Source organism: Galeopterus variegatus, unplaced genomic scaffold (assembly GCF_000696425.1).
Source record: "Galeopterus variegatus unplaced genomic scaffold, G_variegatus-3.0.2 Scaffold499, whole genome shotgun sequence".
Classification (NCBI taxonomy): Eukaryota; Metazoa; Chordata; class Mammalia; order Dermoptera; family Cynocephalidae; genus Galeopterus; species Galeopterus variegatus.
This window is the reverse complement of record NW_007726610.1, coordinates 553,594-577,202: the sequence shown is the minus strand read 5'-3', so window position 1 is coordinate 577,202 and position 23,609 is coordinate 553,594.

The following is a 23,609-nucleotide window of genomic DNA, read 5'->3' as shown; positions in this document are numbered from 1 at the left end:
GAGATTTGTTGAATCACCACTGATAAAATGACTTTGCTTCACTGAAATGATTCTAACACTAAATTTGTATAATGAATTACTCTCTTTTTTCCCTTTTGTTTTCTGCTCTAGTTTAGTGAGCAGGTTAATTAAGTGCTAATATTAAATTTGCTAGAGTATACAAAAAAAGAAATAGCATTCACCCTGTTGATTAAATGGCAAGGTAAAAAGCTGGCCATGAAGTTTAATTGGAGGCATGGGAGCTGTTGATTTCCTTGTGTGATCTGACCACCTGAATTTTGATTCTTTTCTAACGAATGATTGTGGAAAAGAGGAAAATGGTGACATGGAAAATAGCATTCGCTCAATTCAAAAATAAATAATCATTATTATTGATTATTGATCCATTGAAATATTAGTCATGTGAAACACTCCACAAGAAAGGGTTCTAGTAGCAAATAAGTTATGGAAACATTGAATTATCTCTCACAGATAATCATAATATGTGTGAGCCTTTTAAAGGATTTGAGAAATCTTTTAGTTAGGAAGCCTATTTGACTTTCTTAACCTAGAGATCTCAATTTATTTTAAGCAACTATTTTTGTTTAGTATTAAGCCTAATCTCTGGATCTCTGCCCAACCCTTTTTCTTATAAGAGGTGGAAAATAATGCTTATAGTTTTTAAAGGACAGAAATATTTTTGTTTTGAAAACCAAAGTTCAGGTGTAAACCAAAAATAATCCAAAACAGGTTTCAAACAAAAACTTCCACAGGAATGTTCATAGGAGCACTATCTATAATAACCGAAATATGGAAACAACTCAAGTATCCATCAACAGATGAATGGATAAAAAATGTGGTAGGTCCATATAATGGAATATTATTTGGCCACATAAAAGAATGAAGTTCTGATAAATGCTACAGCATGGATGAACTTTGAAAACATGCTAAGTGAAAGAATCCAGTCACATAAGACCATATATTATATTTCATTTATATGAAATATCCGGAATTGCAAATGTGTAGAGACAGAAAGTTGATTAGTGGTTGCTTTGGGCTAAGGAGGGGGTAGTGTAGGAGGATGTCAGCTAAGGGGTAAAGAGTGTCTTTTTTTGGTGGTGAAAATGTTGGAAAATTGGCTGTGGTGATGGTTGCAAATATATGTGAATATATTAAAAATCACTGAATTGCACACAAAATTGATGATTGTATGGTATGTGAATTATATCTCAATAACTGTTTTTAGAGACTGTTTAAATAATTAAATGTCCATAAGCTCCTCTTCTTAAATATGAGGAACATTGTTTAAAAGGAGGTGTTACTCTGAAAAAACTGCCCTTCATTTTACCATTTTCAGTTTGAATCATCAATAGCAATATAATACATGACAAATTTGGTATATCATATAATGATACGAGGGGTCTTCAAAAAGTTTATGGAAGGACTTGTATTTTTTAATTTTTTCACAAAGTTTTCGTAGACCCCTTGTATATGTTATACGTGGATGGATATCTGTTCATATGTAGATATAAATACTTTTAAGTGAACTAGTTTGAAGTACTATGTAAAGGTATTTACAATTATATTACCAGAATACTTTCAAGAAGGTCTAGAGGAGGGCCAGCCCCGTGGCTCACTCGGGAGAGTGAGGCACTGGGAGCGCCAAGGCCGCAGGTTCGGATCCTATATAGGGATGGCCATTGCACTCACTGGCTGAGTGTGGTGCGAACGACACTGAGCTGAAGGTTGCGATCCCCTTACTGGTCAGGGGGGGGAAAAAAAAGGTCTAGAGGAAATGTAAAGTAATATAAATGTTATATTATCCTTGATTTTTTGGCAATTAAAACAAAATGAATGACAAATAGAAGACACTTGGAAGAGTTTAGGCCTCAATGTTTTATTGTGAGTGTTAAAGAAAGGCAGACCCATTTCATATTTTGAGGTTTGTTTATTCTAGTTCTGGTCACTGAAACTCTAATATGTTTCCTTTTCTGGATCCTCTTCTTTTCTTGGATCTCTTAACTTTGGCGTGCGCCAGGGCTCAATCCTTGGACCCATTCTCATCACTGTCTGCACTGATTCCCTTGATAATCTCATCTACTTTCATGGCTTTAAATATCTTTTTGTTGATGACTCCATAATTTGTATCTCCAGATCAGAATTCTTCCCATAACTCGACATGTATAGCCAACTTGCCTAATCATCATTTCCATTTGGATGTCTAATAGATATCTCATACTTCATAACATTTCCCAAACAAAACTGATCTTTCTTCTAAATCCTGATCTATCCAATCTTCTCTTCTTAGTTAATGGCTTATCCATCCTTCCTGTTTCTCACTTTAAAATCTTTGAGTCACTTCAGGCCTGCTGCCCACTCTGAAAGGCTTTGCACTGGTTTTTCCTACTACCTAGAATGTTCTTCCCCTGATATCCATATGCTTGCCACTCTTTCCCCCCTTTCAAGGCTTTGTTCAAATGTCACCTTTCTTCTTAGTGCGGGCCATATCAACCACTCCACTTAAAACCGCAAGACTCAGCACCACTGATCCCCTGCCTACTCTATTTTTTCCATAATACTTATCACCATCTAGTACACTGTTAAATTTACTTACATATGTTAACATTGAACTCTCTCTCCCAGCTAGAATGCAAACTTCATTTGTTCACTTTGTGTGTCCACAGTGCCAAAATCCGTGACCATATAGCACATGGTTAGCACTGAAGAAATATTTGTTCAATGAACAAAGGGTACTATATCAGCATATAGTCTCTGTTATTTTTTAATGACCCTAAAAATGGTTCCTCATATTTGGAAGTAGCTGATGTGGATTTTCCAAAACAAACAAACATTTCTTTTACAGGGTGCATGGTGTATGTTTTTTGACCAGACAAACATGTACAATCTATAACAATCACCAAGCAGCTATTCTTTACCCACATGCTCTCTCCATCCACAGCCATCTCCAACTCAAATTAAGTGCCAATTTTTTTTTTTTGTCCTTTTTGAGACCAGCCTCACTGTGCTCAGCCAGCGAGCACACTGGCCATCCCTATATAGGATCCGAACCCGCAGCGGGAGCGCTGCTGCGCTCCCAGCGCTGTACTCTCCCGAGTGCGCCACAGGCTCGGCCCAAAGTGCCAAATTTTAATCTTTATCACTTACTGAAAATATTTCCAATTTTTATGCCTTCTCTACTAGAAAGGCAATAAGAACTTTGATTTCTGGATTTTTCTCTTCTTTTCTAAACGTCTCCCCTACACAGCTTAAAGAGTAAAATCAAGGACATTTTGTATGAAAGTTGGGATTACAATAATATTTAATTATCACTCATTTCACATTGAGTGCATTTTTACAAAATTCTTATGACTTTGTTCTCTTATCAGTGTTAACTTGTCTCTAAAAATAGTTTACAGCCTAGCAAAGAAAGCAAAATAATACGTGTACACAGTTAGCACAAATTAATCTTGCAACAATAACTTTAATTTCAGAATTTGGGACTTAAATGACTCTTATATTTAGGTTGTCAACCTCAGAGTCTCATTAATGTAAATTTTACATTTAATTTATTAGGACAGTGCTGCCTCCTTGGAACTGGCACATATAGTCTGTAAGTTATATGATGTCTAGTGGGAAACACTGGTTTAGGATTCCTTTCCCTAGGTTTTATTTCCAGCTAGTTCATTAACTTCGTGTGTGATCTCAGACTAATTAATTAACTTCTGTGCCTCGGGGTTTTTTAAACCTAAGAATTCAGATAAATATTCTTCTGTACATGTCTTATAAAAAGAGACATTACTGAGGGCTGGACAGAGCATGGGTTTTGGAGTCATAAAGACCTGGATTGAAATCCTGCCTCAGCCACTAACTAGCTTTGTGGCTTTGGGGAAGTCAGTGTCACTGATCCTTATTTCTGTCATCTGTAAAATGATGATAAGTCCTTCTTTACAAGGTTTTAAGGATTAGATATATCATTTGAAAGTGTCTAGCATAGTGGCCAGTACAAATCTCAGTTCCCTGCATCCTCTTCCTCCTCTACCTTCCTCTGTCCTGGCTGTAAAATGTGGTTGGAGCATTAAATTTTATATATGCATAAAGCACCTGTCATTCAGTCGGTGCCTAATAAATGTTAGTTCCCTTAGATGTGCTACAAGGTAATTGAGGTCACTAAATATAAAAGAGTGAATGTTATAATATTAGGAAAAGAAAATGAGGAACATAAGAAAATAAATTTTTAAAGGAAAACATGAGAACTTAGTAAATATAATTATTTCTACTGAACATAATTCCTGTTCATTTGAGACTGTTCACCTCTCCAAATGCCTCAAGTATCCAAAAAGTAGACTCAGATCCATAGGCAAGCCCATTATCTTACTGAGCCCTACATTTTTGCAAAGATTTCATAAGGTATGTAATATAAATTCATAACTAAGAAAAATGTTTAAATTACCAAATCCAATACTTTGCCCAACATGTTTAACAATCAGCGTTATCTGCTGCTAAGTGGAATCATATGTACGGCATACAGGGCTCATTGATCTCTTGGAAATAAGAATCTTAGGGGAATGTGTGTCTTTATAAATATGTACCAGTTAATTTTAACAACTTCACATGCACCTTCTTTTACGTGCTTCCAAAATGAGATGTACTCGTATAGTGTATATGAATACTAAAGATGAACATTTGCTAATGTCTTGAGGAGAAACAGCCAATTAGCAAGTTAATTGATTGTGGTCCTATTGCAATAAGTATTTGTTTTTAACACAACTTACCTTGATTTAATTCAGTATTAGTCATGCGTGAGTGGTAATGTGCTCTAATATATAGAGACATTTTTTGAAATTCATACAACTTGCTTTCTCTTTTTTCACCTTACTTTGGAATTAGATAGGAAAATACTTTTTTTTTTTCTTTTTTCAGGATCATAAGGGGAGTCCTATTCCTCTGGGTTTTAAAAGATACATAAATGTGGCTTCATAGTAAGGTGCATGCTGACTTAATATTTTAAAACTAAATTAAAAAGTACAATATATAATTACATAGCATTTGCTACAATTTCAGATCTGGTGGTCAGGAGATACCTGTTTGTGAAAATAAAATGACATGAAGTATGATAAACCCCATTACCAAATGGGAAATAAATAGGGAGAAAATAGCTAAGCCAAACAGTCAGGGAATATGAGACCTAAAGTTTTGGTATTCTGCTTTTTTTCCTTATTTTTATTTTTCAAAGTGAAAGAGAACAACTCATTTAAAGTGAATATAGAGACATTCATCATATTCAACCTTTTGAGTTGAGGTTACCAAAAAAGACTAAACATAACAAATATTTGGCTCCTATTCGAAAATTGTAAATAAAAACCATTTCATGAAAGTGGCTTTAATTTTTTGATATTCATCTTAACAGTTCAGTTCAACAAATAGTTACTCTGAGCAGTCTACCATGGTGTTTAAGAGCATGAGCTGTGTAATCAAATAGACCTGGGTTTGATTTCCCATACATCGCTTTCCTGTCCGACTTGGAGCAAGTTAATCAACTACTATCTTTGTTTTTTCAGCTGTACAGTTGGGCTCTCAGAACCTACATTTCAGGGATATAGAGAGGATTCATAAGGAAAGTGTACACACCTCCCTATAGTAAGCACTCAATGAATGGTAACTGCTAATACAAACTACATGCCACACTCTACATGCTGGTTGTACAAAAATAAAAAAGACATTATTTGGTATTGAGGTTTGAGTATACTATAAGACGAGAGTATATTGAGACATAACTGTAATGCAGCTGGCTTGACAAATAACATGCTCCAATCAGCAACAATAGTTAATTGTTTATATTGCAAATATTATAGAAAATATATACTATACAGGTGATGCTAAATGAGCTCTATGTGTGTAAAATATTGAACAATGTATGAGTTTTCCAGCCTTGATGTAAAACTCCTGGTGAGGCCTAAGTTGGCTAAGGTTTTGGAGCACAAAATATCGATATTTAAAAATATATATATATATTTTGAGAACATTCATTATACCCTTAACATCTTTAGAGTGAGAACAACATTTTAAGAAAACAAAGTTTGTTTTGGTCTAAAGTGACTCACTTTTAAATAAAATTGACATTTAGGAAAATAGGTATGTTTTTTGTTGCTCAGAAGATTTACATACAAAAAACTTGCATGAGTCCAAAATAACATGCGTCAAGCATCTTCAGGTTTATTGGTCCATCCCTGTAGATTGCTTTATAATTAAAAGATAGAGTCCTCCATAATGCAGTCAAATGAATGAGGTACAAGAACACAATATGACTTATTTTAATGCAAAGAGTGCATTTACTTTAAGAAAACATCAACACACAAAATAATGTTGTTATCTCATTGACAGTTGTGTATTTCTCAGAAGAGAATTTTTGAGATGTGCCATAAACCCTGATCACTTAAATGATATTACCTGTGTAGTAGATTTTATGATAGATGAGCAAGACAGGTGTTTTTCACATCATCTACTCCCTTCCTGCATTCATCAGCTGATAGAGCTACAAGAGTACCATTGGAAGGATACCAGGTTCTTCTTATGCCCACTTACAAAATTCAGTTTTCTAATTCATTTAGCATTTTATTCAGAAGGAGCTCTTTGTGAACTAGTGATGCGTGCTTGCCAAATTCTGATCAGAACTCATGATGGCAACACCCAATCTCAGCAAGGTTCCTCTGAATCAGAAGATTCATTTATGTCCAGTGTAATATTTAAGTGCAAATGTAAAGCTACACGAATAAGCCAGTTGTTGGGTTGAGGCAATATCTATGCTAATTGTCTGGTTGGGCTTTTATATTGTTAAGGCAATTCATAACTAAAGCCAAAACGCTTATTTTAGTTATACTAAGTTTCCATTTGTATTGCGAAGGCCGGGGCTCAGACCCTCCCATCCCGTTGTACAGACTGGGTCACCAGATCCCTCACAAGCCAGGCTGGGTCATCAGACCCCTCAAACGCAGGTCCACAAGCTAGGTAATTGGGAAAGGTCCCAGGAGCCATTGGCAGATGACATGAGCTCAGTCCTCAGCAGCAGCAGAAGCTTACAGCAGAGGGTCACGGGGGCACTGGCAGCAACAGCTTACAGCAACAGCCTCGAGCAGCAGTAGGGGCCTTCCCCTCTCCCCCTCCGCCCCCAGGATCCCGGGGGTGGAGGGGGAGCCTGTGGATCAGAGCCATTCATCCTCTACACTTAAGTCCATAACCCAGGACACCTGGGTGCCCACGCACAATTACATTAGACCATAACCAAGGAACACCTGGGCACACGTGCATATTAGCATCAAATGCTTGGCAAGATTCTGAACATCTGAGGGGCCCTGACCATTTTCCTATATTTTCCCAACAACAAATTATATTTAAGTGTGATTATAAGTAATACACCTGGTTCTCCTGCCTGGGTCGTAAAGGGGTGCTGAAGGCAATCACAAAAGTATAAAAACATGTCTCTAACTCCAACACTGTAGGAATATTTGCTTACCTTCCAAGGCTACTACATTAAAAAGCCACTTTTATTATTTAATCTGTGCACAGCTGAGAGGTTACAGAAATGAGAAAAACTTAGCCCTGGCCTCAAGGATATTACAGTCTAGATGAGGAGATTAACAAGTCAACAATTGTTTATATACAGTGTGGTGAGTGTTCTGATAGAAGAAAACACAGGTGCTGTGGGAATCCAGAGGAAGGGCAGATATACAAGTTAGGGAAACCTTCGTAAACTGCTAAGAAAACATACATTTGGATAGATAAGTACTGAGATACACATCACATATTATATTGCAATACTTTATAAATTGTATTTTGACATCCTCTTGACTGGCTAAACCCTTAACCAAACATTTCAGATAGACTTACAGAATTGTTTTGTTTTCTCTATTCCAAGGAATTTATGCACCCAGGTTCAGAAAAAAGCTTGAGGAACTTTATTTGGCCTCTCTATTATAATACCCTGAAGCCAAGCTAACTGGCTTAGTATAAGATGAACACTGAATCAAGAAAATAGTATAAAGTTTCCAGATGAAACAGAGGTATTCATTATTATGAGTATAAATATTTTTCTCCCACAAACTGCAGCCGTGAAATGTGTTCTAAAGTGTTCTTGATTTTCCTGGTGATGTCAATCATAAATTCAGTCACCCCAATCAACCACCAAGTATGCCAACCCAGACACTAGCACATCTAATGTTTCTTTTCGTAGCAAAACTAGTAATCCCATTTTTTTTCCCCTCCCCATTTCTCTTCTTTGTACTTTCTTTTAGATGACTATTTTTCTTGGGCAGTGAATTGAACAAACTGTGAGGAGGATGGGAATTAGGCCATGTTCCAGACTGACAAAATTAGGCTATAGAATTCAAAAGGTGTCTAGGGACAGTTACACTGAAGACAGAGTAAGTGATCTTCTCTGCCCTAGGCCAATAGGTCCAACTGAATTAAGTCAGCTGGCCAGTTATTTGAAAAGTGCCATGTGTGTAAAATGGATTCAAAGAAAAACTTTTATCACAAAAGCATTCCATAGTTAAGCATATGTTCACACAGCAGACATTGACTCTGGAAAGGAAGAAAACCATAGTGATTTTAAATCATTAATCATTATAAGCCTTCAAATCATAAATAAACAACATGGGAAAGTAATTTTTTCCTTCTTGCCATCATTACCCACAAAAACATGAATGTTTTTCAATTCAATACATATTTCAATACATATTTTTCAATTCAATTCAATACATATTTTTTGAAGGTCTGCTAGGTGCTAGAAATTTAATGATACACAAACAAACGTAACTCCTGTACTCGTGGAGCTTCCAGTCTAACAGGCAAAGCAGATATTGCGCAAGTTGTTACAGGTTTGATGACTGCTATGAAAGAAAAGTCCATGAGGTTATGGGTGTATTAGAGGGGCCTATTCTAGCCTTGGAGCAGGTAGATGCAGTCAAAGGCTCACCTACGCTGTATCTTAGGGTTGGTAGGGGCAGAGGGGAAAGTAACCAGCTTCTCTTCTTTGTCTATAATTCTCAGTATGGCTGACATATGCCTCAAAGTCATTCAGACACATTCGCCAGGGAATATGGGCGAAGAATAGTCTTTAGCTGATTCACATGCTTTATATTCAGGTTTTTCTTTTCTAAACTGGAGTGTTTGCTGTTCTTTACACTCCTCCCAAGATGATGGAAAGCCATTTCATCATAGTGCTAACCTGTATCCCTGTAGCTTTCTAGAAGAGTTAACCCTTACCCATTACTTGGTGTATTAGGGCTCTCCAGAGAGACAGGATCAATAGGATATGTTATAAATATATGAGAGGGGACTTATTGGGGGAATTAGTTCAAGCGATTGTGCAGAAATGTCCCACGATAGGCCATCTGCTACCTGGATTTCTGTAGCGTGGCTCAGTCCAAGTCCAAAGGCCTCAAAACCAGGGAAGCTGATCATGTCCTTGGTGTGAGTCCAGCAACCCAAAAGCCAAAGAATCTCGAGCTCTGACATCCATTGACAGGAGAAAAGACTATATTCCAGCTCCAGTGGATAGAGAGAGCGCATCACCTTTTTTCTCTGTCTTTTGTTCTCTCTGGGCCCTCAGTGGATTGAATGTTTCTCGCCCACATTGAGGGTAGGTCTTTCCCACTCAGTCCACTCATGCTCTCATGCTAATCTCTGCCGGAAACACCCTCATGGACACACCTAAAAAGATAGCTTTTATCAGGTTTCTTAACATTCTTTAATCTGATCAAGTTGACACCTAGAATTAACATTCGCAAGTCCCCTTCTTCTCAACTTGGTGTCCATACTATCTCCTTAAATCATACTTAAACTTCAGATGGTATAACCAAAACCACATTAATCCCTTTCTCAGAAGAGGTAAAGTCCTTAGATGATATTTACCCTTCTCCTAATATCCCATGACTTAAATGCAAATACTATGAGGTAAGGTTAACAATATTTAAATTCTGGTAGGGTAAAGTCAGTAAATCTCATGGTACATGATAATAAGAGGAACAAAAACAAAGATAATTACTTTATACATGTAAGGTGTATAGACATACAGACGTATTCTTAACAAGGAGAACAATTACAATCCTTGTTTCTGTAACCGGTCATGTGGTTGAAGCTGGTATTTATAACTACTTTCTTCTACTACCCATTCTGTATTCCCTTTGCCTTCAGTGAGCACCTCAGTGGGTCATGGTTCTTTACCTAGAGGAGTGACCCAAACCTTCATCCCTGAAGAGTCTGGGCCATTCGTATTCTTGCCTGGATTTGGTTGTTGTAAGTTTCCATTGACCTTAATCACAGGGTGTGGTAATACTAAGAGATGCCCTAAGGGATCTCCTGTATTCCAGATATAATCTTCCTTTCCTCCATTGTGAAGTAGTACTCCAAATTCCCCTTGGTAATCTGGGCCAGTCACCCCAGCCAACACCATAACTCCTGTCTTAGCCCGTTGATTCAGAGGCATGAGGAGCCCAAAGTGTCCAGGTGGCAGCCTTAACTTCCAGTTCGATGGGATCATTTTTGTGTCTCCTGATGTAAGCATTCCTCCCTCTGGAACCAAGACCTCTAGACCAGCAGAGCATAAAATCACAGGGACAAGAAACAAAAATTTTGGGTCCCTAGGAGTAATTGTGAGTGGTGTCACTTCTGTTTCCACCCCTTGATTCCTGGCCCTGTGAATCCTGGCTATGGTAGAGGCAGTACCATATGTTGGGCACTGATTTAGAGTATATACAGCCTTCTAGAGAACTTTGCCCCAACCCTGTAGGGTATTGTCACCAAGCTGGTGTTGTAACCGTGATTTCAAAAGGCCATTCCACCGTTCTATCAGACCGGCTGCTTCAGGATGATGGGGAACATGGTAAGACCAATGAATTCCATGAGCGTGAGCCCATTGCCGCACTTCTTTAGCTGTGAAGTGAGTTCCTTAGTCAGAAGCAATGCTGTGTGGAATGACATGACAGTGAATAAGGTTGTAAGCAATAAATTTTGGTTCCTTTATAAAATACCCAGTTCCATGTATTTTGTTATAAGAAACTGAAACAGACTAATACACTTGGGAACTCTTTTAGGTATGTTCTTCAAGAATTCTGTGGCATTTTTAGACCCAGCACAATGTCTTTACTCTTCCTCCATTTGGTTCCAGAACTTCTCTCCTACTAGGAAACATAAGAAGTTAAATTGGTTTCAGCCACTTCTATAGTTCATTTGTTAAGAGTTTTCTGTACCAAACAGTGCATTGACAATAGATATTAGTTTCCCTTATTAGTTAAAAAAACACCAGAGAGAAGAAAATTAATTTGGAAAAAAAAAAAATGGTGGGTGGGACTATGAGACTGTGAAATCCAACAGTATTTGTCCTGACACTTACCCCAAATGATTTAAAGTTGCTTTCTGGTGTGAAAGAAAGTCTATAACAAAGAGTTGGGGATCAGTACTTTTTTCTTTGCTCCACAAGTTTTGTGCAGGAAAGCATGGTAAACTGTCTTTCAGAATACACTTGAGTTATTGCCACAATTTAAAAGAAGCCTGAAGATCAGTCCTGCTGTGGTCCAAGTAAAAGGTATAGAGTAGAGAGTACTCCTTTTCCTTTTTTCTCAGCTTTAGTTGATTTGGCAGGTAAAAGGCACTCCTGGAATATGCTGAATTGAGTAGGAAGATCTGGTATCTAATGATCCCAGCAGGTACTACTGTCTGACACTAAACCTGGACAACTCACTTCCCTTCTCTGGGCCTCAGTTTCACCATCTCTAAAAATGAGAAGGTTCGACTGTAATTCTGTGGCTTTCTTCATAGTCATAGGCATTCTATGAAGGTACCATTAGGAAGAATTCTGGTGGCCAAGGGTTTGACACACACACACACACACACACACACACACACACACACACACACACAGACACTTCCCCTTGTTTTCAACAACAGCGGCTCTGCTTTTCTCTGCTTTCATGTTTTCATCTTCATGTCTGATTTTATTTGACCAAAGGTATTCATATCTTTTTTTAAAAAATGGTAAGCCATTGTAGTAGATAATTTTTAAGAAGTATGGTTCTTTTGATTGCTTCAGGTATGGGGCTCTAAGGGGCTCTCCTGCTGCTAGATCATTCATAAAATCAGCTGATGTGGGTGGAGGTGTCTTAGCTAGAAGGTGGTTAAAAATCTCTGAAGCTCTACAGGAAAATAATTTCCTCTTCTTGCATGTAAATTTGTTGCTGCTGAGTTAAGATATGACAGTAGTGAAAGTGGCCTGTACCCCTGGGTGTACCCAGAGAGGCTTCCCTTGAATGAAATGGGAGGAGCTAGCAGTCTAAGCCTGGTAGGGTGTATGTTATAGAGGCTCCAGGGGTGTCAGTCACTGGTGCCCTGCAGTTCTGCAGTGAGCTAGGAAAGGCCTCAGGCCAGGAATTCTTCTGAGTGAAAAGTCCCTGAGATTGGGCCGGCCCGGTGGCGCACTGGATAAGTGCGCCGCTTGGGAAGCGTGGCGGCGCTCCCACCCGAGGGTTCGGATCCCACATACAGACCGGTTCCCGCTCACTGGTTGAGCGAGGCGCGGGAGCAACACCAAGGGTTGTGATCCCGTTGCCGGTCCCCGGTCCGGTACGGGGGCAACACTGAGGGGTGCAATCCGTTGCCGGACACGGAAAAAGACAAAAAACCAAAAAAAAAAAAAAAAAAAAAAGTCCCTGAGATTGAGGATTAGAAACAAGCCTCTGAGAGCTTTGAGTTTGTAGGGGAATTGCCCTTTGTCTTTGGATGGGACCAGGGCAGGGAGGGGATCCAAAGAACTATCTAGGCAGAATGGCATTTGGGGGCCTTAGGACTGGGAGGTAAGCTGGAATATAGAGGGAGGGAAGCAGACACTGCTTCTGTGAACCCCCACCTAATCAGAATATGCTCATCATAAGGGATTCTGAGGGGATTTAAGACCCAAGGAAATATCACACTTGCTTTTATTTGGTATTTTTATGATCGGAAAGTTAGAATTTGGGGACTTTATATTATTTTTATCATTGTCATCATTTCATTTTGCTAAGGTTTCTTTAGAAAATGTCATGCCTAGTTATGTTCCAAAGGATGTGTATTTCTTTAGGAATATCCTTGTCAGGGCTGGCGTTATGGGTGTGTGCTTGGTTTAATGCTCTGCTGTCACTGTCATGAACTTCTTAATAACCTTTGAACAAAGGATCCCACCTTTTCATTTTGTACCAGTCCACAAATTATGTAGCCAGTCTTGGTCTCAGTATCCATTTTATCCTAATTTTACTAGGTTATATGGTCCATTGATGGTATTAGGGAGGAAAATGGACAGAAAGGGAGCAATGTGACTTGTTGTATGTCCCAGACATCCAGAGTTTGTCTTAAGCCTAACTGCCAGGTGGACTGGCTGGAAAATGAGATGGCCCTGGTACTTGGGATTAGGAGTGGTGTGTTAAGCTCCCTGAAAATTAGGTATGATCATTTCTGGGTTGCTGCTTAGGTAATTTATGTGTCATTTGTGAATTATTTTTAAGGTTCCTCCTGTGAGCTCTTTTGTAAACTTGGCCAGATAGAGTGCTGGATTAGGAGGGCAGGGCAGGGCAGACTGAGTGCTGGATTAGGAGGATTTACTGCTGGTACCAGATAAGAAAAGAGACTCTGCTAGCAGCTTTCTCCCACTCTGGAATGCTGTGTACAGCACAAATTGATAAGTGAATGCTGGCACATGCCTTGGGCTCCCCTTTAGGAGAGATGCTGAGGCAATATTGAGATTACTTATTGTTATTATTTATAATATTCTCATTAATCCCTCAGGATGAGGCCTCATGTGCCTCATCCTGGTTAACATTTCAGTGCTGTGGGCATCAGAGAAAAGTCTATCTCAGGCTTAGTAACCTGGAGATAAGTGCCAAGCTAACAAGCACGACAGGTTAAAAGTTATTTACACCTGGAGTTAATGACACCAATAGAGTTGTTAATTATTGACCCACAATTACTGGGGTGCATACTCTGAGGGGTTTACCATGAGAAATACTGGGTCTCCTTTCTTCTCACAGGGTCTCTTTGGAATTAGCAACAGTGAGATGCTAGGTTTTTGGGTCAGTCTGTGGCTGTAGAAGTTTTGAGACAAGTTAGCTTGCTAGTCAATAACCAAGGCTTTGCTGGTGCCTCTTCTAACCAGATGAAAAATCATCTCTTTTTGTGGTATATTAAAAAAAGATCCAAAGAAAGCACGTATACCCTAACTTCTCTCATGCTAGGAAAAAAGCTTTAAGAAGAGTATATCAGACTAGCGAAGCCTATTTGTGTCAGCCTTTGTTGCTTGCAGCTTACATTGCCCCATCTGGAGATGGGTTATTATATGTCCTCTTATTTCTAAGCTGATTCTTACAATTAATACAAGCAGAGTTAGTATGCAGGCCGTGTGCTAGCATGTACTCTTGGTGCTCAGGGACTTATAGTGGTCCCTTACAGTTTCTGAAATCAATCTTGCTCTCAAATGGGGGTGCCCCGTTTGTAGCTTCTCCCTCCTACAGTCATTTAGAATTATTGATTTGCACTGAAGAAAATGTAAGATGGAACACATTTTTGTCTCTTGGAATAGACTTTTTTTTTTCTTGAAGCGCTGCCAGGAAGATTGGCCTCTTTGCCAGTATCATGTAGGCTTGCTTGACTTAGTAACTAATTATTGAGGTTTTCTCTGGCCTTTGAAGGTACCAACTAGGGCTCCTATCCTATGAACAGAGCTGACCACACGTGTGCGCACAGCTTGTGACCTTGCACATCACAGGACCCTACCCCTCCGCCTTGAGAGTTCATTCATTCTGGCTTGCTAAAATGTTGGGAAAGCCCGTATTGTGCCTTTCATTTGCTTCTGTTGCTCTCCTTGACCAGAATGCCTTCCTCTGTTCTCTCTCCTTGCCCAAACCCACCCTTCGTGACTGCCTCAAATGCCACTATCTCCATGAAACCTTCTCTAAGTACACCATCTCAAATCCACCATCCTCCTCTTGAAATTGATATGGTGCTTAAGCTGTGTACCATAATAGTTAACATTTAGTTAACCTGTACCTTAAATTTCCTTTTCCTGTTATTTCTTTAAGTCTCTTTAACCATATAATTCCTATAGGAAATATACTTATTTCATTTTTATCCTTCAGAGTTCCTGCTCCACTTAAATATATGATTGATTATTAAGTTAGTGGAAGGATTCATTCCCTGATGCCCTTGTTAAGAATGTAAATGTTATATAAGAGAACAGCAGCCATTTATGCTTTCCCCCAAATTAGCTTGTTAGATTAACCCTGAAATACAAGGCTCGGATTGTATATTGGACCAAAAGAGGAAAAGAGAAGTACCAAAGGTGATCATTAAAAAAAGAAAATAAAAAGACCATCCTTGTTTTAAGATAAGGAAACAAGTGTAGAGAGGTTAACTGATTTGCCTAGGAATAAACACGTAGCACAAGTAAGTAACAGATGCAAAACTTGAACCCAAGGCCTCTGACTAAATTCTGTGCTCTTCCCTACTGTGAAATATGGTATGCTGGCAACCTTGAGTGGGTAGGTGTGGGTCCTTCACTTTTCTGGTGTCCTTCTTAAAATGCAGCACCCAGGGGAATATGGGAAAGAGGAACAGGGGGGAAAAATAATTGCCGTGCATTCACTTAGAAATTCCAGTGCTGGCTAATTGCAATCTGTGAATCAAAACTGTAATGTTAATATCTTCTGATCTTCCCCCTTATTCTTTTAACAACTCCTCCCAGCCCCTCATTGGACTCCTCCTTTTCCCATTCCACCTTCCCGCTTCTCCCTCCAAGTGTATAATTACAGTTTTGCAAGAAAAAATTATAGACTACATATTGCTATATTCACACCAGGAATTTGCATTGATTTTATGGAATCAAGCTCTGAGTGCCACTTGGTGTTTCATTCCCATAGCAACACCAAATAGTAGAAAGGGAGAGAGGAAAAAAATCTGAAAACTCAGCAACTGCAGCTCCTGGATATTGTGCATTTATGATTTGGCTCTTCCTTGACAAGTTGCCTACTTTTCTAACTGTTTTTGAAAAGGAGACATGAATTAGAGTGATACCATATCATATTTGATTGCTTTGCATTTCAAAAAATGCTTGAAAGGGCATTGCATTACAGTAAAAGAAATAAAAATGATTTTTGGATGAGAGACGGCAGAGAGTGTGAAAAAGTTTATAAAAGCACCCTGAGAACTCTAGTTTCTCTGACCTGCTATAATAAAAATCGGAGCACTCTGAAAGCCTCTGGCTCATTCTTTTACACCTGTAGGCTCAGAAGAAAGAAGAAAAGCAGCCAGAGTTCACACATTGCTGCCTTGGAGTCAGATCACGTTTGTGCATTTCAGTTGACCTTCTGGAGCCTAAGCTCTTGCCTGATTTTGTACGTTCTGTTTGACCAAAGATCTGAATTTGCCTTTCAGATTTGTCTGAGTTGCTGGATCCCTTATCTCCAGCCACCTGTGAAATGATAACTGCTTTGCTGCTAGCCATGTCCTGATGCTAGAGGCTTTTAGTGTTAGCATGACTTGGCTCCCCTTACCATGGGTAATATTTTTCGGTGCTCCTCCCAGTCTCACCTAAATTGTCACCTCATCTGAGAGTTCCTTCCTGACCAATTTATATAAAGTAGCTCCCTCTCCCCCATCTCTCCAAGAACGCTCAATCCTATTACTTTGCCTTATTTTTTCCATAGGACATATTATTAAACATGATTACCTAATGTGTTGGTTTGTTTACTTTCTGAACTCCCCCACTGGAATGTAAAAGCAGTGGTCTCACCTACCTTATATTCAGCACTTTGTCTCCAGCTCCCAGCACAGTGCCTGGCTCAGAATAGGTGCTCAATAAATAATTGCTGAATTAATGAATGAATGAATTTGGCAAATGCTTATTGAACATCTGTTATGTGCCTACCACATATCTACCCATTATGGAGAACAGACACCACCAGTCTCCTGGAGAGTTTACCCACAGAATGCCAGACTTTGAAAGACTAATGTGTACTGTGTTTCTTGTTGCTTCCTGTCACTGTGGCCCTCACAGCAGTAGCAGCTCAGGAACTGTTTTGGGCCTTCATGGGCCAAGGTATTTCCAAGGCACTCTTCAGAGCTGGAGGGATTAGTTTGATTTGCTTCAGGTATGTTTCTAGCAACCTTGCTTTCTCCTAATTCACTGTTGGACAGTTAAGTTCTAAAAACGTTGGCATGGTTAAGTCTGTCTGCTGATATAGGTCAAAATTAATTTGAAGGTAAGTAAATATATTTGGGAAGCTAACAGCCAAGATTTCTGCCATGTACACCCAAAGGCAAAGACCATTAATACTCAAACAGTGAGGCTAAGAAGACCTTCATGGTGACTAAGGTATTTTAGTAATTTTCTTTAGATTTATTGACTTTTTTTTTTATAAGAAGCAATGAAGATCTTGAGGAGAAGCACTCACTTGCTAGAGGAAAACTCATTTGCCCCAGAGTAGGAAACTAAATCAGCAGCTGTTACTAATGACAACCACCACAAAAGCTACTTAGTGCATAGCCTACTCTACACCAGGCATGATGCTAAATGCTTTTCGTGTACTTATTCTCTGGAAAGGAAGGACACTTTAGGGCTGAGCCTGAGAGCATTTTTTTTTTTTTTTTCTAGATGTCATTCGGCATTTCCTTTCCTGGGATAAGACACATCAACACCCCAGTATAGGGACATTGGAAGGCACCTTTTTAAAGACCTTTGTTGTGCTTTTTAAACTGCTTCTCTTCATAGTTATGGGGTAACTCTACAATCTCTACCTCTTAGCTTCATAATTCACTCACCTTTTTTTGGCCTCTGCCTTCCTTAGGAGGCTGATGCTACATGCTCTATATGCCTAATAGAGGTGTTGGATGGCTATCTTATTTTCTCTGTCTGGTTAATAGTTCATACAAATGCTGGGCATTATTTTTGGTCATTGTTGATGGTCATCATTACTTAGTGGGTTTCTTTATCCCTGAGAGGTAACTAGTTTTCATTACATGTCACTGACTGCCAGAATCATATTATCCACAGTCCTTGGGGTCCCAGCAACCAGATATCAAATAGTTTGCTGAATCTGGTAGTATTTTGTTATTGGTAGCCATGGTATTTCAGAAGGGAGATCTGGATTTAACTGAATGAGCCATGATAAGGTTTTCTAGATTCTAGTAGGTGTACATTTGGCTTTATTTTGAAAAAGCAATAAACATGTATTGTCTTCATATTATTTCAATTATGAAAAAAAAATTGAATAGTTTTAAAACAGCAGTTAATACTTATATTTGCTCTTTCAACCAGTAGGTTTCACCATGAACCTAATTATTCATGTGTAATCCCATATCATACAGTAATGATATTTTCATAACAAGTCGTTTCCTTCAGGAATGTTGAGCATGTCCTGCACACATCTGTATGGCTTTATGGAAAATGAATGGAGTCAATGACCTCACCTGCCATCCCAAATTATAAATCACCCCTGGATCTTGTTGTGCCCTTAGGGATAGTAAAATGATTGCATGGGCCTGGACCCACATAACATATCAGCAGTGTCCCTTACCTTCTTTGGACTAGTCTATGTCCTGAAATAGATGACAGCTTTGGGTTTGGAGTCTAATTTGGGTCAGAAAAGACAAAAGGGTTTCCTTTTTTGACTCTTCCATGCTTCCTCCACCTCCATTTTAGTATTTTGACACCAAGTTTCTTTCAATCATGCTTTAAGAGATTCTTTCTGTACGATTAAAATAAACAGTGTATCTTTACAAATAACAAACCATAAAGATAAGTATCTTTCAAGTACGTAGGACTCATTTTCCACATATACCATAATTTAATGATTGTGTGTGTGTATGTGATTATGCAATCAGATACTATACTTTATGAATCTATGACAGGTTCACAGGTACTTTTAATGATCTATGAGATCTGAAGGTAAGAGCATGTTACTCAAAATTCACTGATCAATCCAGGATGGCTTTGAAAATTTCCCAATAACTGCTTTTCAGAGCTAATACCCATTTATAATCATTCATTTCAACCAATTCCTAAATAAAATCTTCAGAGAAAAAAAATCTCCTTTGGCTTTTCCTGATCAATATGCATAATGATTGACTTATTTTATATTGTATTACATGCCTTTATCGCAATACTATGATGTACCAGGGATTAATTTCTTATGTATTGAAGAAAAAGAAGAAATACTTCTCTACCTATCTCTTTACCTGAATCAACATCAAAGACACGCAGATATGATTTACAAATATTAGTTTGGGCAATGTGGCAGACTAGATGTCCTGGAAATTCTCATGATAAAATGCCTGGGAATACTGAAAAACATATAGCAAACATTCCTTTTCAATGCATAGCTGCTCATTAGACCCCCTACCGATGAGGAATTGGCCAACAGACACAAAGAATGACTGTGTATTGTAATGATGAATAAGCTAACTATCCTGATCTAACCACCACACAATCTACACGATTATTGAAAATCAACATTGTACCCACATGTATGTATAATAAAAAATTTAAAAATTGCATAGCTGCTTTCACAGGAAATTCAGGGAATAAAGCCAGGGCCCCACAAAAATAAGACTCTGGAAACCAGAGTAGTAAGATAACAGTGAACTTGCAGTTGCCCTGGGAATATTTTCCCATCCTTTTGTAACCTACCACCTTGGATTTTAATGTACTCATAAGGGATGAAAGATGAAGCCTTGATTTTACACATGATGGTGATTTGGAACTGAGACTGCCAGTTGGACCTCTAAATGGCTATATTTACATAGAAATGGTGACCTAAAAAAAAAATATATATGTATATATGTATGTGTATGACTATGAACAAAGGGAGACTACAAGTAAACTACTCTGTCTTGGTCTGGGCTTTCTGAGTGTGTGCATATGTATTTGTGAAAGCCCTGAGAAGGAGAATAATTAGCTATGGGAGAGCTACATGACAATTAGATGCCAATTTCAAAAAGATTCATCATACGTTCTGACCCTCTGTTCGTCTCTTTCCTTTTCTCTTTCTTTGAGGAGAAAGTTGATCCTAATGATTTCAGCCATGCATTAAACAGGAAACAATAATAAATGTGTAGAATTCATATTTTTCTAAAGAGAACTTAAAAATTGCTGCTTCATGTAATGTACAAAACTGGTTTATGCCACATGAACAGAGAATCACAAGTTTGGTTTTTGTACTTTTTGTTCCACTTTGTATTCAGCTGTATAGAACTTCTAAATTCAGAATGAAAAGAAAGCTGTTCAGTATCAACCCATCTAAGAAATAAATGTCATATTTTAAAAACGGCATGTTGCTGGTCAAAACAAACATAGTTATAAAACCCACACTGGGCTGGCCGGGTAGCTCAGTTATAGTGTATAGCCTTATTACACTAAGGTCGTGGGTTCAGATCCCCATACTGGCCAGCCATCAAAATAAATAAATAAATAAATAAAATAAAACCTACATTGACAAAAAGCTACCTCCAGTGACAGTCTGCAGAAACTAAAAAACTGTAGAATTAGACCTTTAAGAACTTCAGATATTAAAAGTCTCAAATACTAGGTATAACATTTATATTTAAAGTACATAAATAAATAAAAGAGGAATCAGAAACATGAATGAAGGAGAAGATACAATAAAAATGTTGAGTTATATTTTCAGAAGAACCAAATATATTTCATGGAAATGAAAAACTCAGTGGATGGATTAAACTGTTGGGCATAAACAGAGAATTAGTGAGCTAGAAGAAAAATATGAAGAAATTGTCGGAATGCAGTACAGAAAGACAACAGATAAAGGAAATAAAAAGCACGGAGAGTAGAGTGAGAACTATCATATGTCTAGTTAAAGTTCCAAAAGTTAAAAAAAAAAAAAAAGTCAGATTGGGAGAGAAGTAATATTCAAAGAGATAATAGCTGAGAATTTCCTAGAACTAATGAAAGACATAAAGCTTCAGGGTCAGGTTGTATAATATATAATGCAGGAAAAAGAAATCACCACCTAGGCATAGAATGGTTAAACTGCAGAACACCAAAACTTGAAAGAATATAAATTTTAAAAATAAATAAAAAAAACAGCTCAGCTTTCCACCTCCAAATGATGTAAAGGAAAAGAAGCTAAGTGTAGAAGAAGCATGGTAAATAGAAAGCACCTAGTCAAATGGTGGAATGTATAAGTAATCACAATAATATAAATGGATTAATAAGTTGAAAAGACAATTATCAGTTTAGATTTTTAGAATATGCTATATATAAAATTACCAAAAATATAAGGACAATAGAAAGATTGGAAGTAAAAGGATGGATGTTTATCAGGCAAATACTAATGTATCCAGTAAATATTTGTATATCTACATTATATATCAGATAAATAGAATTTAAGGTTAAAAAAATGCTAAGAAAAAGAAGACTACAAAATCAAGTCAATTAGCTATGAATTTTTAACAATTCCGTGTTTGTATTTACCTAATAATTCAGTCTCAAAATGAATAAAGTAAAAATTGACTGAATAACAGAAATACACAAATCTACAATCATGGAAGAAGATTTAATACATTTCTCAATGTAATTAATAAATTAAAAAGATAAAGTTGGTGAGAATATAGATTAGAGTTCAGTGCACATTTTCTGTAAAGGGCGAAATAGGAAATATTTTAGACTTTGTGGACCAGATGTTCTCTCTTATAAGTACTCACGTGTGCTGACATAGTATAAAATCAGCCCTGGACAATACTTAAGTGACTGATCATGGCCATTTCCAATAAAACATCATTTATGAACACTGAAATGTGAATTTTCGTGTGTCATAAAATCTATTTTTGCTAGTTTTTAACCATTTAAACATGTGAGAATTATTTTTAGCCTACAAGCCTAAAACAGGCAGCAAACCAGACTTGGCCGACAGGCTGTAGTTTGCCAAACCCTGATATCAAAGATTTGTATAACACAATAAGTTTAACTTAGGGAAAAACTTTGCATTTAATGATTAGGAAATACATATTATTCTCAAGAATATACAGAGTATTTACTAAAGTTGCCATTTAATAGGCTGTAAAGCAAGTATTGAATCAGTATATTTGAAGAAATTCACATAGTACAGACTATATTCTCTTAACTCAGTACCATCAATTTAGAAATAATAAGAGAATTACTCTTAAATCACATACTTCTGAAAAAGTTAAAATATATATGTAAATAAATATTCATGGATCAAAAAATTCATATTGAACTTTTGAAAACATTTAGAATAAAAGATAAAGAGAAAACTACAGGTAAAAATTTGCGAAATCAAGTAAAATGCTTGGATAGAAATTCATAGCATTAAATATATTCAGAAATACAATGTTATAAATTAATGAGCTAAGTGTGCAATTCTAAAGATTAGTAAAAGGACAAAATAAACACAAAGAAAGTAGAAAGAAAATGAGGATAGAAATTAATGAATCAAACAAGAAAAGTACAATAGAGAGATTCAACAAAGCCACAAGTTGGTTCTCTGAAAAGATTAATAACCTTTGGCAATATTGAGAAGTGAAAGAGAGGGAGAGAGGGAGAAAACACAAATGAACAGTAAACAACATTAGGAATTAAAAGGGGGGATATGGCTAGACTTAAAGTTACAAATAATAAAACACTAAAAGACAATTTTATAGAAATTGTATTAGTCAGTTTTCTGTCACTTAAAAATACCTAATACTGGGCAATTTATAAAGATGTGGAATTTATTTCACAGTTTTGGAGGCTGGGAAGTCCAAGATCCAGGGGGCGCATCTGGTGAGGGCCTTCTTCTCAGTGGTGACTTTCTGCTGAATCCTGTGACAGTGCAGGGCATCACATGGCAAGGGCTGAGCAAGAGCTCATTCACATGCTTTTTTCCTCTCCTTATAAAACCCCCAGTCTACTCCCTGATAACCCTTTAAACTATTAACCCAGTAATCCTTGAATAGATTAATCCATTCATGAGGGCAGAATCCTCATGATCCAATCACCTCCCAAAGGCCCCACCATTGAACACTGCCACATTGGAAACCAAGCTTCCATATGAGATTTGGAGGTGACAAACATTCAGAACATAGCATCAATATAAATGAGAACTAGACAAAAAACACATTTTTTACAAAGAAAAACATAACTTGCCTAGACTAACTGCAGAAGAAATAAAAAAACCTGACTAGACTTATTAAAGAAATTAAATCTGTAGTTAAATAAAACAAAACTAACCTTAGAAAACCAGAGAAACCACAGGAAAATTCTATAAACGTTTAAGGGACAGATAATTTCAAGTTCACATAAACTCTCCAAAAAGGATAAAAGCATATGTTTTCAAATTCATTTTATAAAGATAATCTTGATTACAAAATTAGATGAAGACAATAGGAAAAATTAAAACTATAAATGAAGCTTATTATGAACATAGATAAAAATTATAATTTAAATATTAGCAGACTGAAGCAATGTATGAAAATAATAATAATTTAAGCCCAGTTCAGTTTCATAGCATTCTAAGGTTGGCTGAACATTAGAGAAAATATTAATGTAACTCATCACATTCATGAAAAGAAACAAAACTATATTACCATCTTAATAAATACAG